Source organism: Mus musculus, chromosome 15, assembly GCF_000001635.26.
Source record: "Mus musculus strain C57BL/6J chromosome 15, GRCm38.p6 C57BL/6J".
Classification (NCBI taxonomy): Eukaryota; Metazoa; Chordata; class Mammalia; order Rodentia; family Muridae; genus Mus; species Mus musculus.
Genome location: NC_000081.6, coordinates 93,714,260 through 93,736,257, shown reverse-complemented (window position 1 = coordinate 93,736,257; position 21,998 = coordinate 93,714,260). Strand labels below are relative to the sequence as shown.

Sequence of the window (21,998 nt, the reverse complement as noted above, 5' to 3'; positions counted from 1 at the left end):
TCTCCCCATGCCCTGAATAAACTCTATTCTATACTATACCACAGTTGTATGGCTGGTCCCTAAGGGGAAAGGGATGTCTCAGCATGGGCCAGTGGAGGCACCTCCTGCCCCACACCTTACCACACCTCTACCAGACACAGTCCTTCTCTCCTCTCCTATCTTTTTATAAAACACAACAGCAGCTGCACAGGAGTGGACTTAAAATGTGCTCTTCAGAAGTTGTTTATTGGTGGCCTTAAAAAACAAAATCGAATGTACCAAACTGAGTATCTTACTCACAAGAAATAATTTACTCTCCTCATTTTCATTATGGCTTCCACACATATTCCAAAGAAGGTGCGGGTCTCGCGGTTATCTGCAAGACTGACCTAATTTAAAACAGATGTCATATCTTACTAAGGAAGAGAAGGTTCTGTTTGGAGAACTGCTGAAGGATTCAGGCAGCCTTGCTCCTGGCAGCCCCGAGGCAGAGCCCACAGGCAGTACCAGGCTAGGAGGTTTAAAGCAGAAAGTAGACCTGAAGCACACCCAGTGGCTTGCCTTTCTTTTCTCTTCCTCTATTTTCTATCCTCTCCCTACCATTCTCCAGACTCTAAGAAAAGGGGCCAATAAACTAATTCACACAGAGGTGTAAAAACTTGATAAGACAGCTAAGGGATATTAACAAGGCCATAAGCCAAGGGGAAACATCCCAGCAATGAGAATGGAGGGAAATCTTGAGCCAAGCAAGGGGGAAATGACCTCATCCACTTCTCTTGATTTTAATTTGTCCCCTGTCCATCACAAAAGACAGCAAAAGTGACCACTCCTTTCCAGCAAGTGTGCTTCCTGTGGACAATCTGAGTGTCCTAACTAGCGACAGGCCTGTTCTGTCCTTTCCTGAACCCTACTTTTGCTACCTACTCAAACTTCTCAGCAGTATGCTCGGAATGCCACCCACCCCCCACACTGAAATCTCCAAAACTAAATGATAAGATGCATCTAAATAATTAAGGAAGTAGGCTGATAGAGAAAATGATAGATGAGATAGAAAGATGATAGATAGATAGATAGATAGATAGATAGATAGATAGATAGATAGACAGATAGATAGATGATAGAGACAGACAGATGATAGGAAAAATCTGCAACAAAGAGAAACAAAACTATTCAAATAAGAGAACAAAAGAAAATGAAGTACATCACTACTTAAAATGTTTCCTTTGCTAACAGTAGCAAGGCTTTCAAACAAAGAGTTACATTGACTGATGGTCTAGATCCATGCAAATTCTAGTCTTAAGATTCTCAAAGAAGAATCCCTAGTGGTTTGGTCCTTCAGGGCTCCTGCCCTGCTGTCTGTCGTCACCGTTTTGCCAAGCCACCCCAGACCCAGCCTTAGAGGCCCTCAGACACAACTCAATGCCAAGAGAGCATCGTATGGGGCCCTGGTTTCCTGAGGCTCACGGTTAAAATAAAGCCATGGAATTGTTTGCAAGAGATTAAAAAAAATCATTCCTTTGGCAAAGCTAATGCTACACTTGGAGACAGTAGAACAGCAGGAGAGAGAATTCTATCCATCCAGCTGCCTAGAAATGACCGCCCTGCTTTGCCCAGCAGTCATTTCCTCCCCCGTGAGAACATCTCCCCCAAGGCAGGGATAGCCATTCATTCGGCCTTCACCCACTTATCATCTTTTTAAATATCCAACTAAATAGTCAAAGAGCGGTGACAATGAGAAGAGCGCTTTCAGTGTAATTTAATATGACTTCAGAAACCACAGCCAGGAGACAAATACATCCATGGATGCATTTTCCTTTTAGAAAGACCAAAATCTACTCATCGTGAAATCCTCTGTTGCAAGCGTGTCCCAAAAGATTGCAAAACAGCAGCCAGATTCGCCAGCTTCTTCCTCATTAGACAAGACTCACCCTGTCCCTCGGAGCAGACAGCAATCCAAGCGTTTGCACCCTGACTCACAGGGCAAGCTGCACGGGGCAAACAGGGAACTCAAGGAAGCAGGGGACCGGAGGGCCTGGATCCTCCTGTACCAGCCAGGGCACAGAACCAAGCCACTTGGATACGGATCCAGGGCTGAACTCGGTGCTTCCCCTAAAGTAGGCATAGGAAAAGCAGGGAGTATCCAGAAGCAGACACTGACCTTTTTTTTGCCAAACCCTTGGGCAAGCTGGATCCGGTTTCCATGATTTAATTTGATTCTGGGCTCCTGGCTATAATCCTTAGTGGTTCCCAGGAACTTGAGGTGGTTCTACTACCTTCGCACTCTTGATGTCTAGACCGCATGCCCTTCCTTCTCCTGCACCAACATTCAGACAGCATCCAAGCGGGTCCCTGGAGACTTTCCAGCTAAAGAGAGCCAGAAATTAAGCATGAGTCGCTTATTCTTACAGCAGACCTGAGCAGAAACTGGTGCCGCAGCAATAACAGGCTCGCAGCACCATGAGGAGCCACGGGCTCAGGCGGACAGAATCCTCAAAGTCTCATATAGTCCCTCTGAAAGGATAATTTTAAAGAGTAATTTTATTCTAAAAATAAATAAATAAATAAATAGAATTCATTTACTTAATCACCACCCATCTTAAGACTCCTTGTATCACTCTAAATATCTCTCTTAACTCTAGCTATCTGAGACATATCAAGGCTCCAGAATTAATTAATTTTTAGTTCAGTGTGGTGTCTCCATGGTGGAGCATAAGCACTAGAGTTTTGCTTTTGGGTGGTAATAAAGAGTACCACAGATCCATGTTCCCAGGTACAAATTCCATGTGTGGTACATTGAGTCTACAGGCGCATGAATCTTTCCAACCCATGGAAAGTTTATAGAAGATTGGAAACACCTTGAACAACCAGATAAAGAAACAATTCCTCAGAACTGGAAAAATGTTTTGAAAAGTAAATTTACACTATTTCAAAATATCTACCAACAAAATTTTAATCAACATTGTTAAGATGTTACAGAATAATATATATTGACTTGAGTCATCTCTTCCAATGAAAGCTGATGAGCAAAAAGATGACCACACACACACACACACATACACACACACACACACACACACACACACACACACACACACACACACACACACCATCAAAGTTTTCATGAGTTAAAGAACAGTTGCCTGGCTCATTGTTTTCTGGTAGGACTCCTTGGTAAGCTTGCTGCAGCCGTAAAGGTTCTCCTGGTACTGGTAGCATCTGTCTGTCGCCATCTGGCCTTGGTACCCAGCAAATGTGGACACAGACACATCTGGAACGAGGTACCTCTCAAAGCAATTGCCCGTCTGAAACACAGTAGCTGTTTTTTGTTGGTTCAGCCAAGCGGTTCCCATGGAAACTTCTCCTATTAAGAATGCTATGAATTCTACATGTATGGAACCAGTGCATGCCCACTGTCAACAAATGCAAATTTGTGAGTATTACTAGAAAACAGAAGTCCCCAAGTAAAGGTGAAAATCTGATGCAAATCAACTTCCCATGAAAAACAGATCACAATGCAATTCCTTAAAGAAACAGCATTCCTTGGTGGCTGTGGAAAAAAAAGCAGAACAGAGATGGCTTTTCAAATATGCGGCATTCTAATTTTACCCAAGCTAAATAATTGTATGCTATTATAATAATACACATGATTACTAGGTAATAACAGGGTTGTATTCATTCTCTAAGCACTTTACAAACTACAAGTGCATTGGCATTTGCGGTAATGGTTATCTACCATGCCTGCAAAAAGACTATTGCCTCTCCTTTCTCAGGCTCCCGAGTCTTCCACAACTCAATATTCCAACATTCTCTGGGAGAAAAATGGCAAAGAGGTGAGTTTACAAAGCAGAGAAGAAAAGTGGGAGAAGCATCCACTATTTGTAAAGGGATCTTGGTTTACGAAACAGAACCAGAAGTTAGGGGGTAGACTACTTTGGGTTGGAATCTTGGCTCTCGTTCACCAGCTGTGTAACCCTGGTCACATGACCCAGTCACTCCTTCCTCATCTGTAGAACCAGCAATAGCAGTACCCCTTCAGGCAGGTGATACAGAGGTTAAAGCAGAGAACACTTCCCATCATGTGGGGAACATTCAAAAATGCTGGTAGACATCTGGTTTTCTTCTTTCCATAAGGTCAACTCTTTGCTTAAGAGTCAGGGCTGACACAGGGAAGTGTAAATGTCTACGTTCCCTCTGCCTGATTTCCCCATCTCCTCCAGATATCCAGGGTCATCCTGCATAGTTTTGTATCACAACCTCCCTCTTATCTTTCAAGTCAAAGGGAAATTGCAACCTCAAATAGCTACGATTTCAGTAAGTTTAAAGGGTACCCTATAAACATGGCAAGTATTTTAAGAGTCTGCTTTTTTTTTCTTTCTTTCTTTCTTTTTTTTTTTTTGTTGACCTCATATTTATTGCAAAACAGGATCAGAATGATATGATCTGTGAGATTAAATAAAATGAAATAATAAAAAAAAAAACCTGAAGCATTTTATTCCCCTGATCTGGAGACAAGCATAGGAATTGGTTCCGTGGAGACCACAAGGAACTTTCTTGCATCTTGACCTAACTGGACAATGGTACCAGGCGCTTTCCTCACAGGGAGCTCTGGGCTTTTTAATGTCAAAAGTGCCACTGGTGCTGAGAACATACTTGCCCAACTTTAGAAGCTCAGAAACTCTCTCAGGCCACGAAGAGGGCAAAAGCTCTCCACTGAAATCCCTTCTCTTGTTTTTCCCCTTAGGATGTGTTTAGTTCAATAAGGGAAATGTAATCTACCTGTTAGATTTATTACACATTTCCAAAAGGTAGACATTTACTTTCTCCTCGCCACCGGGATTAGGGACAATTATGTCATTACCCTCCCAAGCATTCCTTTCAGAGGACAGTGAATTTCCTAATAACCATTATGGTCACGCTGGGGTCAGAGGTCAACCAGAGGGTAAGTGTCCGAGAGTCTAGGGTCATATAACTTCACAGGCCAAAGCTGTGCTAGCAATCTACGTCCTCTGGTTAATTCTGCCTCCTCAGATACCTACAGACTTTTGGTTCCTGATGTCCACAGGTCATCGTGAAGAAAATACAAATGAGACAGAAAATTTATCAAAAGTAAGTAAATAAATAAATAAAAGCAGAAGAAACAGCTACTCAAGCCAGGGCCCTATGGAGAAAAATCTAGACCAAACGCAGAAGTCTGTTCAACAAGGTCCAGATTCCTAGAGCAGAGCAGCTTCAGCTGGTGCTCAGAAGAGTGGTCCTTCGGGCCCATGCGTTCTCATACTGTGCCCAGGGCACGGGCTAAAGACCCTCTACCTTAACTAAATGAATAATCCAATCTGCATCTCAGATCCTACGTTTATGAAGGAGAACTACACTCAGGTTCAGCCCTACTGTGTATACTGCACCTCATTTCATCTTTACGGCAGCCTGCTGTCTATACGCGATGCTTCTTCTATAGCAATAATTACTCACAGACCCTAAAAGACTATGTGTGATGATTTTTAACTCATATTACAAAACCACAGCAACAAAACAACCAGTATGGCTCTGAGCAAAAAAAAATGAGTGTGTAGACCAGAGGAAGAGAATAGAATGAAATCAATCCACATATTATTGCCACCTAATCTTTGATGGTAGTGTCAAGAATATACCATGGAGGTGAGGAGTAACAGCCCCTTCAATAAATGGTGCCAAGAAAATTGGGGTTTCTCATATAGACAAATGGAAGTCGATGTTTGTCTCTCAGCCTGCCCAAAGATCAATTCAAAATAACCCGTGGGCTGTGTGTGACCCCTTTGGTGTCGAATGACACTTTCACAGGGGTCACCTAAGACCACTGGAAAACATACAAAGATTTATGTTATGATCCGTAACAGTAGCAAGATTACTGTTATAAAGTAGCAACAAAAATAACTTTATGGTTGGGGGTCACCACGGCATGAGGAACCATAGTAATAGGTCACAGCATTGGGAAGGCTGAGAACTGCTGTCTAGAACAGCTTATCTGCGGTGACAGTTAGCAACTCAAGTGAGGATAGGCTTGAAGTGAAGTCAGTTCACCCTTGGGAATTTGCCTGTCTCTTCCCCAAACATGCCAAGGAAAAGACTATACATAGAAGATGTGTGACTAGCTGGCCATGGGATCCCCAGGAGAACTTCCAGGCAAAGATGAGGACACTGCAGGGCTGTACAGGTGACCCCAGGCTTAGTGTCTCTCCAGAATAGCATCTACTGCTTTACTTCCTAGAAATGACAAAATGGTACATGTTCATCTTAAGAAACAAGAGAACGCTGCCACATCTTCTGACCATTGCTTAGGGACCTGACTCCAGACCCTGCAGGCTTAGAGGGCCCTCTCCACATCCATCACTGTTGACATGTAGAGCAAGAGCATGCATAGGTAGGAGTCAGGGTTCAGCCATCTGTCCTGTGCACTACAAATGCTTAGCTGAAACCCAGAGCTCTCCCCAGTCCGATGGTAACAACAGCCCTCCCCTGGCCTGGAATCAAAACTCCAGATGCTGCTGTGGTCCCCTGGAGGGCAAAACCACCCAACCAAGAATCACCCATCTCAGCAGCCAGAGCCAGTACTCATGACACCACCACACTTAGCACCTAAAGGAAAGAAAGAAGATAGCACCCTCCAGGCATCCTTAGTGTGTGTTGGGGGGAGGGGGGGCAGGGGGTGGCAGAGAAGAAAGAGAGTGCAACCTTGGAAAAGTCTACAGGAAGAACATTTAAGAGAATATTCTCCAATGAATGGGTTGGGCTTCGTTAAAAGATGTGTATTTGTGTGCTTCTATTTTTTCAATTTAATCTTAACAGATACATCTCAGAATTTGCAAAATGCACTTTTCCATTTCTACCCGTAAGTCTGCTTTTTGATATAAAAAAGAGTCAGAGAGCAAAGATGTGCAGAGGACTTCCTTTCCCCACTGTGCTGAGCACCAACAGAAAGCCTGATTCCCCCACCCCCACCCTGCCCCCCCGAAGTGTAGAAGAAAATGTTTCTTGGTGAAGCACTTATTGGCCTTCTAAAGCTTTTAACTCTGTGACATTTCTGTCTTTAGTCCTTGTGGGGGAAAATTCATATGTATAATATTAGAAAATAGAATGATATTTCCAAGTGACAATATAAATATCTCTTTAGGTATACGGAATTTTTTTTCTTTTCCGGTTTCTTCTATTTTTTAATGTTTAAAGCCTGCATCAATCAATTATACACTGGCAGGATTCCAGTTCCTTAATTTGTGTGTGACTCAGCACTACATTACAGGTGACACACACAAATCTAAGGGCAGGACCACTTTAGAGTCACTTTAAGTAATAAGGGACAAAACACTGAATCAACAGTATAGGCAAAGAGCGGTTTTTGAATATTGCTAAAGTAGAGACACACTGTCCTAACTGAAAAAAACCAGAGGAGAGCATGTTTATACAAATAAATATATACCTATAGACTGGATAAGTCTGTTGCTGCCTCTATAACAGAATCCCACATGTGACTCACATCTCTGGTGGGTCACAGTTCCAAAGCATGGTGCTGACTTTGGTCAGGGTCCCTGTGCTATGTCAGAACATGGTGGAAATCATGATGTGAGAGTCACAGGAAGGGTGATCAGGAGAAAGCATAGGGAGTCTTCTCTCTAGAACCAACCCCCCAAAATAGCTTCGATCCATTCTTGCAGGCCAAGCCTTCAGGACCTAAACGATCCCCATTAGACCCCCATTTCCCATACAGTCACATCAGTAATTAAAATGCAACTCAGGTTTGGGGTGGGGGTGGGGGGGCATAAATGTAACATTTGTTTAATCCTTACAGCAACCCAAAGAGGTTGTGAGATGGATCTCAAATGTCTGGTAAGAGATTAAGGCAAAGTGGTATTAAGAGACAAACTGGGGGCTAATGTTTTATAGGACAGGGACTTAAACTTGATCCCTGGATGCCTGAATCATTCTTTTTATCCTCTGCATCACTGAACTTGCCAGGGTTAGACCTACTCAGTAGTGAGAGCTGCAGGGTTACTCTTTAAAGAACACTCTGGTGAACCAGCAACTTCCTGTGGATGCCTTGATCACATCCCACCTGGGAAGACATGCCAGACCCGCCAAGAGGCTCCTTATGGCTAACATAGAAATGGGGGCTCTGTTTCTATCCTCTGCATCCTTTCTCTTCCCTATAAACCAGCCATTGTCTACTCAAAGGTCGTGACCCCTTTGGGGGGTCATAGATCAGATATTCTGCATATCAGATACTTATTTACATAATAATTCATAACAGTAGCAAAATTACAATTATGAAGTAGCAATGAAATATTTTTTAGTTGGGTGGGTCACCACAATTCAAGGGTCTGTGTTAAAGTGTCACAACATTAGATAGGTTGAGAACCACTGCTCTAGACTCTGTCTACTACACAGTTTTCTGTGCCCCTCTGACCCCTCTAAACAGGCAAATCCAAGGTTCCTTCCTCAACCACGGTCTTTCCCCAACCTTCTTGTGCAAAGACAGTCTAAATTTCGGCTGGACTCCTCTCTGAATCCCAGACCCACATTCCTACCTTCATGCAAAAGAATTCATTCCATTGCCCAAAGCAGGACTTAATCCTCTTCCCCACAATAGAGCAATCTCCTTGTCAATAAGAGAAGCTAATAGCAGCCAGGCGTGGTGGCGCACGCCTTTAATCCCAGCATTTGGGAGGCAGAGGCAGGTGGATTTCTGAGTTCGAGGCCAGCCTGGTCTACAAAGTGAATTCCAGGACATCCAGGGCTACACAGAGAAACCCTGTCTTGAAAAACCAAAAAAAGAAAAAAGAAAAAAGAGAGAGAGAGAAAAGCTAATAGCACTGCCTATTACCCTCTCCTCCCAGCATTCCCTGCTACAGCCTAGGACTTTCTTAATGATGATTCCAAATCAGCAGAGACAATGAAAAGGCCCAGTTTGAAATGAGATATGCATTAAAGCACGCTCTAGACAATATTTAATGGGAAATGCATGTACACACGATTTTATACAACTTCATGCATATTTTATATGTGTGTAGAGTATGTTCATATTTTATAGTGTATGTGTGTGTATACACGTGGAGAAACACACATATGCACACATACATTTAAAAAAAATAGTGGAAGGTTGAGGTTTAGGTCTGCAACTTGGCTCTCCCCACTATCTGTTGAGACAGAGTCTCCCACAGAACCCAAAGTTTACCAGTTGGCTAGATTGGCTGATCATTGAGCTTCAGGGATCCATCCACCTGTTTCTAACTCCACCACACCCCTAAAAAAAAGAGTTACAAATGTGTGTTAACACACCTGGCATTTACATGAGTGTGGTATGGCAAGGATCGGATCTCAGGTCTTCATTCTTGTAGAGCAGGCACTTTACCAACTGAGCCATCTCTCCAGCCCTATTTTTCAATTTGCCTGTGCATTGATTTCATGCTTGCAATATTTTTACATATTATGTTAAAATATTAAATAATTTCAGCAGTTTAATTTTAGAGTTATTTTTTCTTTATTGCTGAGAATCGGGCCAGTGTTCTATCACTGAATTATATATCTCCAAATTAATTTTTGATATTTTTTAATGTGGATGAATAAAAACATCCCAAAGATATCAACATCCAAATCCCCATTGTGTGAGAAAATGCTGTATTAGCACCAGAAGAGCCTTCTTATATAGGATGGAGCCAAGGACACTGAGATAAGGGATCCAATACTACAAGGATGCTGAGGAGGGAAAATTAGCTGCAGTAGGCACCGATGTTAAGGTTGATGATGGAGGAACAGGCCGCAGAGGAAAGCATGTATGTGGCTTCTGAACTGTTATTGTCATGGAAACAGACTGTCTCCAAAGACTCTAGAGGGAAAACAGCTGAACCAACATCCTAATTCTAGATTGTGATTTCCAAAACTGTAAAGAGAATTGATTTACATTGTTTCAATCGAGTGTAACAACTTGGATTGAGGCAAGTCGCCTATTGCTACTTTTGCAGTAGTGGTGGGCAACTCATGCGTGTTGACTACTGGGAAATCCGAATGATGAGTGGCTCCCATTTGTCCCATATTGTATTTCTCGAGCAGAGCGCATGCTGTGGAATCCGCTCCCTATTGCTTAAACCCCAGGTGATGCTCCCATTCCCCTGCATCAGGGTTGTCAATGGCAACCAAGTGGATGGAAGAAAGGCAAAGCCTGCTTGCCTCTGATACCTCCCCATAATTTCCCATTTCCAGGCTTTGCAGTCTCATCAGCACCAAACCATCCTCCTAAGATACCATAACCTTTCAGCCATCTGGTCTACCTCTGCCTCCAGACTTTCCTTATTTTCCATTCTTGCCAGTTTCCTTGTGTTCCCTCCACCTCAAACACATATTAGTTATGTTCAATCACTTTAATTTCCAAAGTACTGTCCACCCATCAAAACCTGCTCAAAAGTAGTTCAACAAGTCTCTTGCACACTTACCACTGGTGCTAGAGCATCATCATATCCACCCTAGATTAAACATGCTTCTGTCCTGGCTATCCCTAAAGACCAGGGCCTCCACATTTGCCCTAGCTCCATGACTTGTGTCCCCTCGAAGTCACATGTTGAAGCTGAACCTTCAGTGTGATCTTGTCTTGAGCTAGGGAACTTATCATAGGGTCTTTACCGTGGCAGTCTCGCCCTTACTGTAATAGTTAAATGAGATTGTAGAGTGGGATCTATTTCAATTATAAGACCACAGTTTGTAACCTCATACTTGATCTGTTTTCATCATCTGATCACCCAGGAGATTCCGTGGTCTTAGACACCCCCAGTAACTCAGGAGCGAAGTCCAAATATGTGATCCCACCCTATCACATGAAGAAAGCATCCTGCACCCCCTCAGTCATGCATAGGCCGTATCATAATTACATGGAAAAGTTAGTTAAAGGCAATTATTTTGTCCCTGTTTTATAGATGAAGACATTCCTAAAGCTAGGATAGAATAGAAGTAGAATTCAAACTCATATTCTCACACTTACCAGAAACTGTTTTTAAATGAATGCACCTTATACACTGCTGGGGTTTAAGGGAATCAAGAACTTGCATGCTCAGCACCCAGTTTGGGGACAGAGGCAAAACTGAGAAGGGCTACTTCCCTCCATCCTGGACCTCCTGAAACACTGATGTCACAGTCTAAACTAGAGCATCTTAAAATGTCTCCTCTTGGGATGCCTTTTCTCCCACACACATACACACACACAAAAGAAAAAACTCTGGTTAATACAATATAATAATAATACAATATACTCTGATTACATGCTACCCTCCTCCAACTACACCCAGATTCTCCCCACCTCCACATCCACTCAACTCCATGCCCTTTCTTCCTCTCTTTAGAAAATGAACAATCAAACAAAAATAAACAAGGTAGAATTTTAAAAACACACAGGAAATACACACATACTCAAAAAATTAAAATTAAAGCAAAACAACCAGAAACCATAATATACAAGCAAAATGCCTAAACAAAGCAATATGGAACAAACATACAAACCAACAAAAGTCTATAAAAATACCATTGTGTTCGTTTTGTGTTGGCCATCTACTGCTGGGCATGAAGCCTGCTCTTAAATATAGTTAATATACCCAGTGAGACTCTGTTAGAGAACAATAATTTTTCTTTTGGAAGCAGAGGTCAATTGCAGATAGCTTATTCATTAAGGGTAGGAATCTATTGTCTCTCAGTGCTGGGTCCCCATGTGGCTTGAACCCGTGCAGACCCTGCACGTGCTGCTATCTATGAGCTCCTATGTGCATCAGTCCTTTTGTGTCTGTAAGACACTGTTTTCTTGGAGTCATCCATCACTCTGGCTCTTACAGTTTTTCTGCCTCCTCTTCCAAATAGCACCCTGAGCCTTAAAAAAGAGAAGTTTGATGAAGACATTTCATTTACGATTGAGTGTTCCAAAGTTTCTCACTCCCTACACATTGCCTAATTATGGGTCTCTGCTAGTTCCCATCTACAGCAAGAGGCTTCTCTGATGATGGCTGAGGAAGGCCATACAGGAATAGCGGTCATTTTAAGTAAATATGGCATATATGAGTATAGAATGTCATTAGGAGTCACTTTCTGCTATGCCAATTTATCAAAAACACTAGTGTATGGTTTTCCCTTAGACCCACGGTCTATCCAGTCTCAGATTCTTAGGCACCTGAGTAATGTCAGGCATAGGTTCTATCTTGTGGAGTGGGCCTTAAATCTAATCAGAGAGGTTGGTTAATCATACAACATTTTGCCACTACTGCAACAGTATATCTTGCAGACAGTCACATTTGTAGATTGCAGGTTTATAGCTCGGTTGATGGATACATTTCTCCTCTGATAAGACACGTTGTCTTAGTTAGGGTTTTACTGTTGTGAACACATACCATGATGAAGACAACCCTTATAAGGACATTTAATTGTGTCTAGCTTACAAGTTCAGAGGTTCCATCCATTATCAGCATGACAGCATCCAGGAAGGTATGGGGCAGGACAAGCTGAGAGTTCTACATCTTCATCTAAAGGAAGAAGACTGGCTTCCAGGAAGCTAGGATGAGGGTCTTAAAGCTCACACCCACAATGACACACTTCCCACAAAAAGGCTACACCTACTCCAACAAGGCCATACCTCCTAATAGTGCCATTCCCTGAGCCAAGCATATACAAACCAATACACACATCTAGGCTGTTTTCAATTTCTGTTGATTTTGACTAGGACAACAATCAACGTGGATAAGCAAGAGGTAGAGGGGTTTTATATGCCCAAGAGTAGTATAGCTGGATCTTGAGGTAGAACTCTTTCCAGCTTCCTGAGAAACCATACAGTGATTCCATAGTGACTGTACAAGTTTGCACTCCCACCAGTGTTGGGTAAGGGTTTCACTCAGCCCTCAGCCTCACCAGCATGAACTGCCAATTCTCTTATTGACCTTTCCCATCCTGACCTTACACCGTCCAGGTGTAAAATCAAATCTCAACCTAGTTTTAATTTGCATTTCCTTGATGCCTAAGAATGTTGAACACTTTTTTTGTTTCTCAGTCATTTGTATTTTGTCTTTTGAAAACTCTCTGCTTAGTTCTATTCCCCATTTTAAAATTTGGTTATTCATTTTCTTGCTATCTAGTTGTGGGTTTTTTTTTTTAGCTCTTTATATATTTTAAAGACTAACCCTCTATCATATGCATAATTGACAATTTTTTCATTTGTAGTCTGCTGCTTTGCCTGAATGATGGTGTCCTTTGTCATACAGAAGTTTTCAGTTTCATGAGGTCCCATTTATTAATTACTCTTAGTGTATGTGCTGTTTGTGTTCTGTTTAGAAAGTCCTTTTCTGTGACAGTGGGTTCAAGCCTATTGCCCCACTTTCTCATCTATCAGATTCAGAGTGTATATAGTCTTAGATCGAGGTCTTTGATCCATTTGGAGTTAAATTTTGTGCGGGGGTGATTAATATTGGATCTACTTGCACTCTTCTACATGCAGCCAACCAGTGTGGCAAACATGTTTCACAAATGGTTTCTCTTTCAACCCATTTTTTATTCTATACTGAGTTGTTTAGTTTCCATGAGTTTGCATACCTTCTGTAATTGCTGTTATTGTTGATACCCACTTTTGATCTATGGTAGTCAAATAGGATGCATGTGTTATTTCAGTTTTCTTGGATCTGTTGAGACTTTCTTTGTATCCAAGTATGTAGTCAATTCTGGAGAAAGTTCCATGGACTGCTGAGAAGGAGGCACATTTTTCTGTTTGGGTGAAATGTTCTATAGACGTTTGCTAGGTCCATTGGACTTATGAAGTTATTTAACTCCAGTATCTCTCTGTTTAGTTTTTATATATATGATTTGTTCGACAAGAGTGGGGTAATGAAACCATTCACTATCACTGTGTTAGGGTCAGTATATAACTGAGTGCTTTTGTTTGCCCTTGTTGGGGGGGTGCATTACTATTTACCATTTATATCCTCTTGGGGATTTTTCCTTTGATGAGTATGTGGTGTCTTTTTCTATCCCTTCTGAGTAGTTTTGGTTTGAGGTTTATTTTGCCAAATGTTAAAATAATACATACTGCTTGCTTCTTGGGTGCTTTTGTTTGGAATATCTTTTTCCAGCCCCTTATCCTGAGGTGTCTATCCTTGCTGTTGAGGTGTGCTTCTTGGATGCAGCAGAAAGATGGGTCCTATTTTCTAATCCACTCTGTTAGTCTATGCTTTGCATTGGGAAATTGTTATCCACTAGCAGTGTTTGTTGGTTACTGTTATTTTGTTGTTGTGGTATGAGGTATGTTTCTCCCTTTTGTGATGTACTGTTCAGAGATTATTTATTCCTTGTGTCTTCTTGAGTGTGGTTGACTTCTTCAGACTAAAGTTAACCTCTTCAGGTTAAGTTTTTCTCTAATACCTTTGGTAGAGTTAGACTGGTAGATAAATACTGCTTAAACTTGATTTTACTGTGGAATGTTTTTCTTGCTCTGTCTATGGTGACTGATCGTTTTTCTGAGTATAGTAGCCTGACCTGGCATCTGTAGTCTCTTAGAGTTTATAGAATATCCGTCCAGGTCCTTCTGGCTTTTAGAGTTTCCATTGAGAAGTTAAGTGTTATTCTAATGACCCTTCCTCTATATGTTAGTTAGTTTTGTTCCCTGGAAGATTTTAATATTTTTTTCTGCTGTTTGTTTAGTGTTTTGATGATTACAGGATGTGCGGAATTTTCTTTCTGTTCCTGTCTATTTGGCGTTCTGGGAAACAACTGACTGTGGGGTACCCAGCCCCAAATTCTATATCTATTAAAAAAAATCCCTACAACTAAGGCTCAAGGACCATCACAGAAGAGGAGGTAGAAAGATGAATGAAAGGACCAAGACTTCTGTCATGAGAATGTCTTCTATATATGACAGAGAAACTGTACCCATGAGCACTCAACAATGTGTTTTCCTAAGCAAGATCAAAACAGTGACAATACCAGTTGACTTGCCAACATAGACGGTACAAATTTCACAAGGCCCAACCACTAGGTGAACAGGCAATGAATAACTGTTGAGGGAGGAGAATCAGTCTTCTCTAGGGGTGAGATTCCATACAGGTTATTCAGTCCCACGAGATCAACCCTAAGCACATGTACATATAGGCAACACTAAATGAATACAGCAGATTATATATATAATGTATATGTAACAATATACATGCATGAATACATGTAATTATGTGTGTATACATGTAACAACAATACTTAAAGAATAAGAGACCATGAATTCAAAAGGGGGTGGGAGGATGTGGCAGGGGCTGGGGAGGGTAGAAAGAGGGAACTGATATAAATATAGTATCCATAAGTGAAATTATCAAAAATTAATTTTTAAAAAATATATCAAAGATACAATATCATTTATTCTGAAGAATGATGGTAGGACAATGTCTTTGTTTTCTGTAAGCCATTGTTCCTCTAAGGGAAGAAGAGTTTCTGTGTACAGTAAACCTACTACATCTGTACCCCTACGACAAGCCGATGCCAGGCTTCATCCCTGCCTGACTTCCAGGGCTGAACCCTCCTAGCAAGAGGAGCTCTCTACAGCTGTCTCTACGGTCTCTAAGCAACAATCCCAAGTTCTTCTCTTCAGCTTCATGTTTTTATCAGTCTGGTCATATCATTTCTTATCAGTGGATCTTCCCACTCCTGTACAGGAAAGCAGGCAAAGTTGCCGGAGGGGAGGTCTATTTTCCAACTAAAATCCCCAGAAGAGAGGCAAGGGATGGAGTTCGACTGCAACTGCATTTAGTTGCCATACACAAGTCCTTGGGCTCAACACCATTCCATGAACAATCTATGCCTAGCTTCTGTGCCTCTAAAACCCTTGCTGGAATGTGAATGCACAAACAAAGTTTACCAGGTATTAAAGATGTTTGAACACTATCCAGAAAGGTGGGTGGTGCCGCCATAAGAGAGGCTACCTCATTCACTGTCTAGGTTCCCTCGGGCAAGTTTCTTATTCTCCGTAGGTCCCAGGGGTTTCTTTTATCCATTAAGTTAGTATCAAAATACCTATCTCAAATGGCATATTAAAATGAAATAGTTCATATAAAAGGCTCTGGCACCCGGAAAGTGAAAACAAACAACACCGCTCTCCCCCATCCTTGAAGGGTATTGAGGGGAGAGAGAGGAGAGAGAGGAGAGAGGGGAGAGAGGGGAGAGAGGGGAGAGAGAGGGGAGAGAGGGGAGAGAGAGGGGATAGAGGGGAGAGAGAGGGGAGAGACACTGTTAATGCTCATGGACCAACTCAGTACAAAAACAGTGTCTTCAAAAATACTTATGCCATGCTTCCCCGGGGCTGGAATGTGTCAATGTTGATGTCCTGTTGGCTCACTCTTTTCCTTTTCTTTATCTGTATGAGTGTTTTATCTGTGTGTATGTCTGTGCACCATTTGTATGAAGTGTCTAAAGAGACATCAGATTCCTAGGACTGGAGCTGCAGGCAGCTTTAAAGCCCTATATTGGTGTCAGGAATCAAACTTGGCTCCTCTAGAAGAGAAGTCAGCCTTCTGAACTGCAAAGCCATCTCTCCAGCCTCTGTTGACCCAGTCTTGAGGAACCAAGGATGTGGCCTCCTAACTTTATTCCCAGATGAACAAACACAAAGTAAAATCAAATTAACTACACTGTAAAAGTGGGAAAGTTAAATATAGATATAGATATAGGTATAGATGTAGCTGTAGATAGAGATATATAATGCTTTGATCTTCAAATGGTGGCTGCCACATCTCAGGCAATCTGCTACATACCTTACATAATATATTTATTTGTAGATTGTTTTCAGTAGCCAGATACTTCCCTCCATGGTGAGAGTAGAGCGGAGCCAGGGAAATGACATCTGTCACCCTGTGTTAGCAGGGTCCTGCTGAAGAGCCAGGTGGCAACCATGTTGTTGTGTGACGTTTTAGGTGAGTGATTACATGTTGATCAATACCATGAGGACAGCTCTGTTGGAGCAGAGCGTGCAGCAATTGGAAGGACCCCTTCCTGGCAGAAGCACAGTTTAAGCTGAAGTCTACACAATAACAGGCAGCTAGAGTACCCAGATGCGGACAGCTCTGGTTAGGGAAATCAACCAGTTTTAAACTTGAGAAAGGGCAGAGCAGGCATTCAAAAAAAAAAAAAAAAAAACTGGGTCCAGAAAAAGAGAAGGAAGGACAATATGGGTTTAGTCTGCAGAGATCTTGAAGGCTCGAGATTTCTACCATGAAGGTCTGGAGTGTTATCCTTAAAGCAACAAGATGTCATTGAGTCAGGTAATCTATGGAATGCTACAGTATTTGGGGGCAAAGGGAATATCTTACCACAAGCACCCATGGGTCTACTATATAAGTCAAATTCATTATACCACTAAGCAAATTTTTCCTATGCCTGTCAGCTACAGAATTCAAAACTCCTCACAAGTGTGTCCATGCCAAACAAGCTAAACCTTTTATCCACATGTTCCTGCACATCTATGCAGAGCCAAACAGACACCATGTTCCACGTGCTATTCCAGTCAGCACATGGGGCCGGCAGAGATGGAAAACTTACTGAGGGTGCTCAGATAGAGCACTGCCTTCCATGTACACTCCCGTGAAGGACGCTTAATTTTGGCTTCGAAGGTTCTCGAGACAACTATGTCTGCACTGCTCAACGAAACAGTCTGAGAGTTCACATGATGAGAATAGAGCATTTCTCACCAATCCTAGACTGTGAAATGTACTTGAAAATAGAGCTCACTATAAAAATTAGCATATTATACCTGGCCCGTAGCAGCCATCCTGTTATAAAAGTTGTTTTAATTTTATTTATAACAAGGAGAATCTTGAAATGGTCTGGTGTGCTGGGATCCAGTTGTCTTGGGAAGTCTTAAGAAGGCACATGAAGTAGCAACAGGTTTTCTCGGCTCTCAGTGGCATGAGGGACGGACAACATAGAAAATCAGAGCACAGTTTATTACACAACTACTCGAAATAAAGTTTGGGATGGTGGGTGCTCAGGATAACATTTCCAGATGCAAAAAAATATCACTGAGAATCCATAATTCTGGAAAGTCTGTCATCATCCACCTGACACCCCAGGGATGACGAACACAGCCCACCATTTGCTGAGTGACACCTCCTTTGTTCTTCTTGTACACACACACACACACACACACACACACACACACACACACACGCACGCACGCGCACGCGCATACACACACACACACAAGCACACACGCACACACACACACACACAGGCACACGCACACGCACACGCACGCATGCCAGGGAGCAGTGGGAATACATGAACTCCACCCTCCCTCACCATTCTTGATATGCCAATTTTTTAAATGAGTTTAACTGAAAAGTTTTCCATTTTAGGAATTTCTAGACACTTTTCAGATTAGGCCAAATACCCCCCAAGCTTCTGGCAAAGTAAAATTAAGTAATCCTTGTTCTTTATCTCAGACAAACTTTTAGGATCCTGGAGCAAATATATAAAACACAAAAGAAGAGGTAGAAGGAAATATGTTTAATATTCAGGGTCCAATTCTTTCATGGTCATAATATGAGTTTCTATGAAAAACAGTTCATTTATAGATTAGCAGGTAACTGGCGTGTTATATACCCTTCTGTCTGCCTTTTAGCCAATATTTTCACTATAACCCTCAAGATATCACAAGAAATCGAGTGATAACATGAGAATAAATCTCCAAAATGCTTGTTATCTTGTCAAACTTCAACCAGATCAGAAACTGAAGCCCTTAGACCCAATAAGATTTCTGCCTAATCTGAGCAGGACATATTTGCATATTCTCCTAGTCCCATTATTATTTGCATACTCTCCTAGCCCCTTCTTTGCATACTCTCCTAGTCCCATATTTGCATACTCTCCTAGTCCCATTATTATTTGCATACTCTCCTAGCCCCTTCTTTGCATACTCTCCTAGTCCCATATTTGCATACTCTCCTAGTTCCATTATTATTTGCATACTCTCCTAGCCCCTTCTTTGCATACTCTCCTAGTCCCATATTTGCATACTCTCCTAGTTCCATTATTATTTGCATACTCTCCTAGCCCCTTCTTTGCATACTCTCCTAGTCCCTATTAGCCCATCTAATCAAGACCTTGACCTACATTATTTTTGGATTCAGAGATAAAGACTGCTTCACAAGAAATTTTAATAACTGAACTCCCAATGCTCTTATATTCCAAACACCACAGTTCAGTACAAAAAAAAAAAAAAAAAGCAGTAGATTTCAAGTCAAGAAAGCTGGGTTGGCAGCTTCGCTTCCACCAGGAGCTTGATTCTTCATCTTTGATAAGTGAAGGCTGGGGTTGAGTTTCCTCTGCCTTTCACAGTTCTCCCTATAACACAATGCACTCTGCTGGCCTCAGTACTCTGCGAGGTTTGCTTCCACATCCATCCTTGGTTCAATGGCAATGGTTTAACAAATACAGAGATGTATCTCTAACCGTCGTGCCCTCCTCCACCTTTAGTCCCTGGAGAGAGGAGTACACCACACATCGATATCTCCTGGGGGATTTGAACAATGCTTGATACTCAGGCTTTCCACAAATGTCTGTCAGATATGGAATAACCAAGAGCTCACGCACACATCTGTCTGGTTCAATAACAATTTCCTTTCTCTCTCTAAATTTCTCTGGCTGCCCATGACTCCTTATTCTTCAGGAGGTGTTAGAAAAACCCGAGTTGTGACTGGATAACAAGTTTTCCACTGACGAGGTAAGCACAACCTTCAGACAACCCCTTTAAGATGACTCGGTGGGTTAAAGTACTTGTGGGAGTAAGGGGTTCCGATCACCAGCACCTAAATAAATTCCTGTAATCGTAGGGCTGGGAGTGGGGAGAGACAAGCAGACTCCAGGGACTGCAGCCAGACAGGCCTATACGGCACAATCCAGGGTCAGTGAAACACTCAAAAGAATAAGGTGGAGAAGTGATTTTGGAAGACAGTCAGTCACTGTCCCCCACATATGTCTGCATGGGCAAGAATACACAAACACACGCACACACACACACACACACACACACACACACACACACACACGCTCGCGAGCACACCAGGGGTTGGTGGGAATATATGAAGCCCTCCCTGATCATTTAACAGAGCCTGGTTCTTAAATGAGCTGAGCTGAGGCTCTCACTCTCCAGAAAAATAAGTGTCTTGAGCCCACCCCTATCAAGATGGGATCTGTGTTCTCCATCTTGGACATTAGGAAGATCTTTGCTTAGAATAACAATGCCCAGGGCAAGTAATGCATTGTAACCTCCAAATTTCTTTACAAACAACAGTGTAGCTTCCACCTAACTCGCTAGACTCTCTAGAGCTAATTCCCTCTCCCTCTCCCCCTCCCCCTCCCTCTCCCTCTTCCCCTTCCCCTACCCCTACCCCTACCCCTCCTCCTTCCTGAAACCCCTGTTCTTAGAACTTAGTCACCATTTTGTGTGGAAACTCAAACCACATGCAGAAGCCATGTGGGAGGAGGCAAGCACCCAGTCCAGCTCTAAGTCCAGCCACAGAGCAGAGAGAAGCCCTTTTTCCCCAGCCCTATTCAAATTACAAATGCAGGAGCAAAAATACAACTGTGGTTGACCTTGTCCACCAGGTTTGGTGGTTTTACACAACAGGTGGCGGCAACAGACAGTGTTATGGAGACAAATGAGGTGGGTTAATGTTTGCCTCTCAATTGATTCCGAGTAAAACCCACACACTCAAGCACTTCAATTCTTAAAAAAAAATACTCGTGGATCTAAGGAGAGGCTCTTCCGGCTTTGTCTCTATCAGCCCTCCTGGATTTAAGCTCACCATCTGAAAACTGAATAATTATGTCTAATTTGCATAATTGGTGATGAGTGAGATAACTATTACAAAAGCATCGTGCATCGTAGGTCCTCAAAAGTGTTATCCCTGACCTCATAGCAAACAGGAGAAAACTTCTACCAAGTTATTGCAGGCAAAGTTAGTCACTGGTGCTCCTCCATGAAATCACACGCTCTGACGTTTCTCTTTCTCTTTTGCCCCACAAATCTCTTCGATTTCCACCTGGGTCTTACCTCACTCTATAACAAGGCTAATCCGTTTAGTAAGTCTTAAACATGTTGTTGCCAAAATAGCCGGAGAAAATGAGTGAGAAATGACAGACACACTCCAATACCCAGGAAATTATACATAAGGGTTCGGAAAGTGTTGTCAAGAGTGACCCCTCCTTCCCCCCATTCTAAGGAATTCTTTAAAGCTCTGTGGTAGAGAAATGAAGAGAAAGACTTCTTGTCATGCCATATAATGGTTTGCCCATCTTCCATGTGTGTGAGGGTGTATGTGTGTGTGTGTGTGTGTTTGTGTGTATGAATGTTTAGTGTGTAGTGTATATGGTGTGTATATGCTCTGTGGGGGTGGTGTGGGGGTGGTGTCAGGAGGTATGTTTGTATGTGTGGTATGTGTGTATGTTTGTGTGTGTGGTGTATGTGTGGTATGTGTGGTGTGTTTTTATGTGGGGGGGGTATAGTCTGAGTGTAGTCTGTGTATGGTGTATGTGTGTTTTGTGCGTGTGTGATATGTGTGTGGTGTGTATATGTATGTGGTGTATATGTTGTGTATGGTATGTGGTGTGTATGTGGTGTGTGTGATGTGTGGTGTGTCTGTGTGTGTTTGTGGGGGGGGTGTGGTATGTGTGATGTGTATGGTATGTGAGATGTGTGTGGTATGTAGTGTGTCTGGTATGTATGGTGTGTGGTGTATGTGTGGTGTGTGGTGTGTAGTGTGTATGGTGTGTGTGCGTGGTGTGTACATGGGTGTGTAATAGAAAGTGGGGACGGGCACTTATCCCGTCTAGACTTCCTCCCCCAGGAGTCTAGATGGTGCTTTGCCTCAGCAGTACTGAACGATACTTTCTGAGCATCTGAACTCACGGTCCAACCACACATCTTAAATTGGAGGAACCATCCCATGATTCAAGGACGTTTCTTTCTACTTACAATGTTGATACTGACCTGTGAAGCC

At 42.4% G+C, this 21,998-nt stretch overlaps 1 long non-coding RNA gene across 5 annotated transcripts in view; it reads right to left on the bottom strand.

The window, feature by feature from the left end:
- The window catches only part of Gm30339, a 35,406-nt gene that overhangs the window by 5,597 nt on the left and 7,811 nt on the right, over positions 1–21,998 (bottom strand). For 3 of the 5 annotated variants that reach the window (XR_875589.2, XR_875593.2, XR_875588.2), the window contains exon 2: positions 2,138–2,343. This is a non-coding gene — a long non-coding RNA (predicted gene, 30339). Of the gene's footprint in view, positions 1–279; positions 2,344–3,086; positions 3,569–21,998 lie in introns of those variants that run through there. The other 2 variants (XR_875592.1, XR_875590.2) reach the window with 2 other exon arrangements.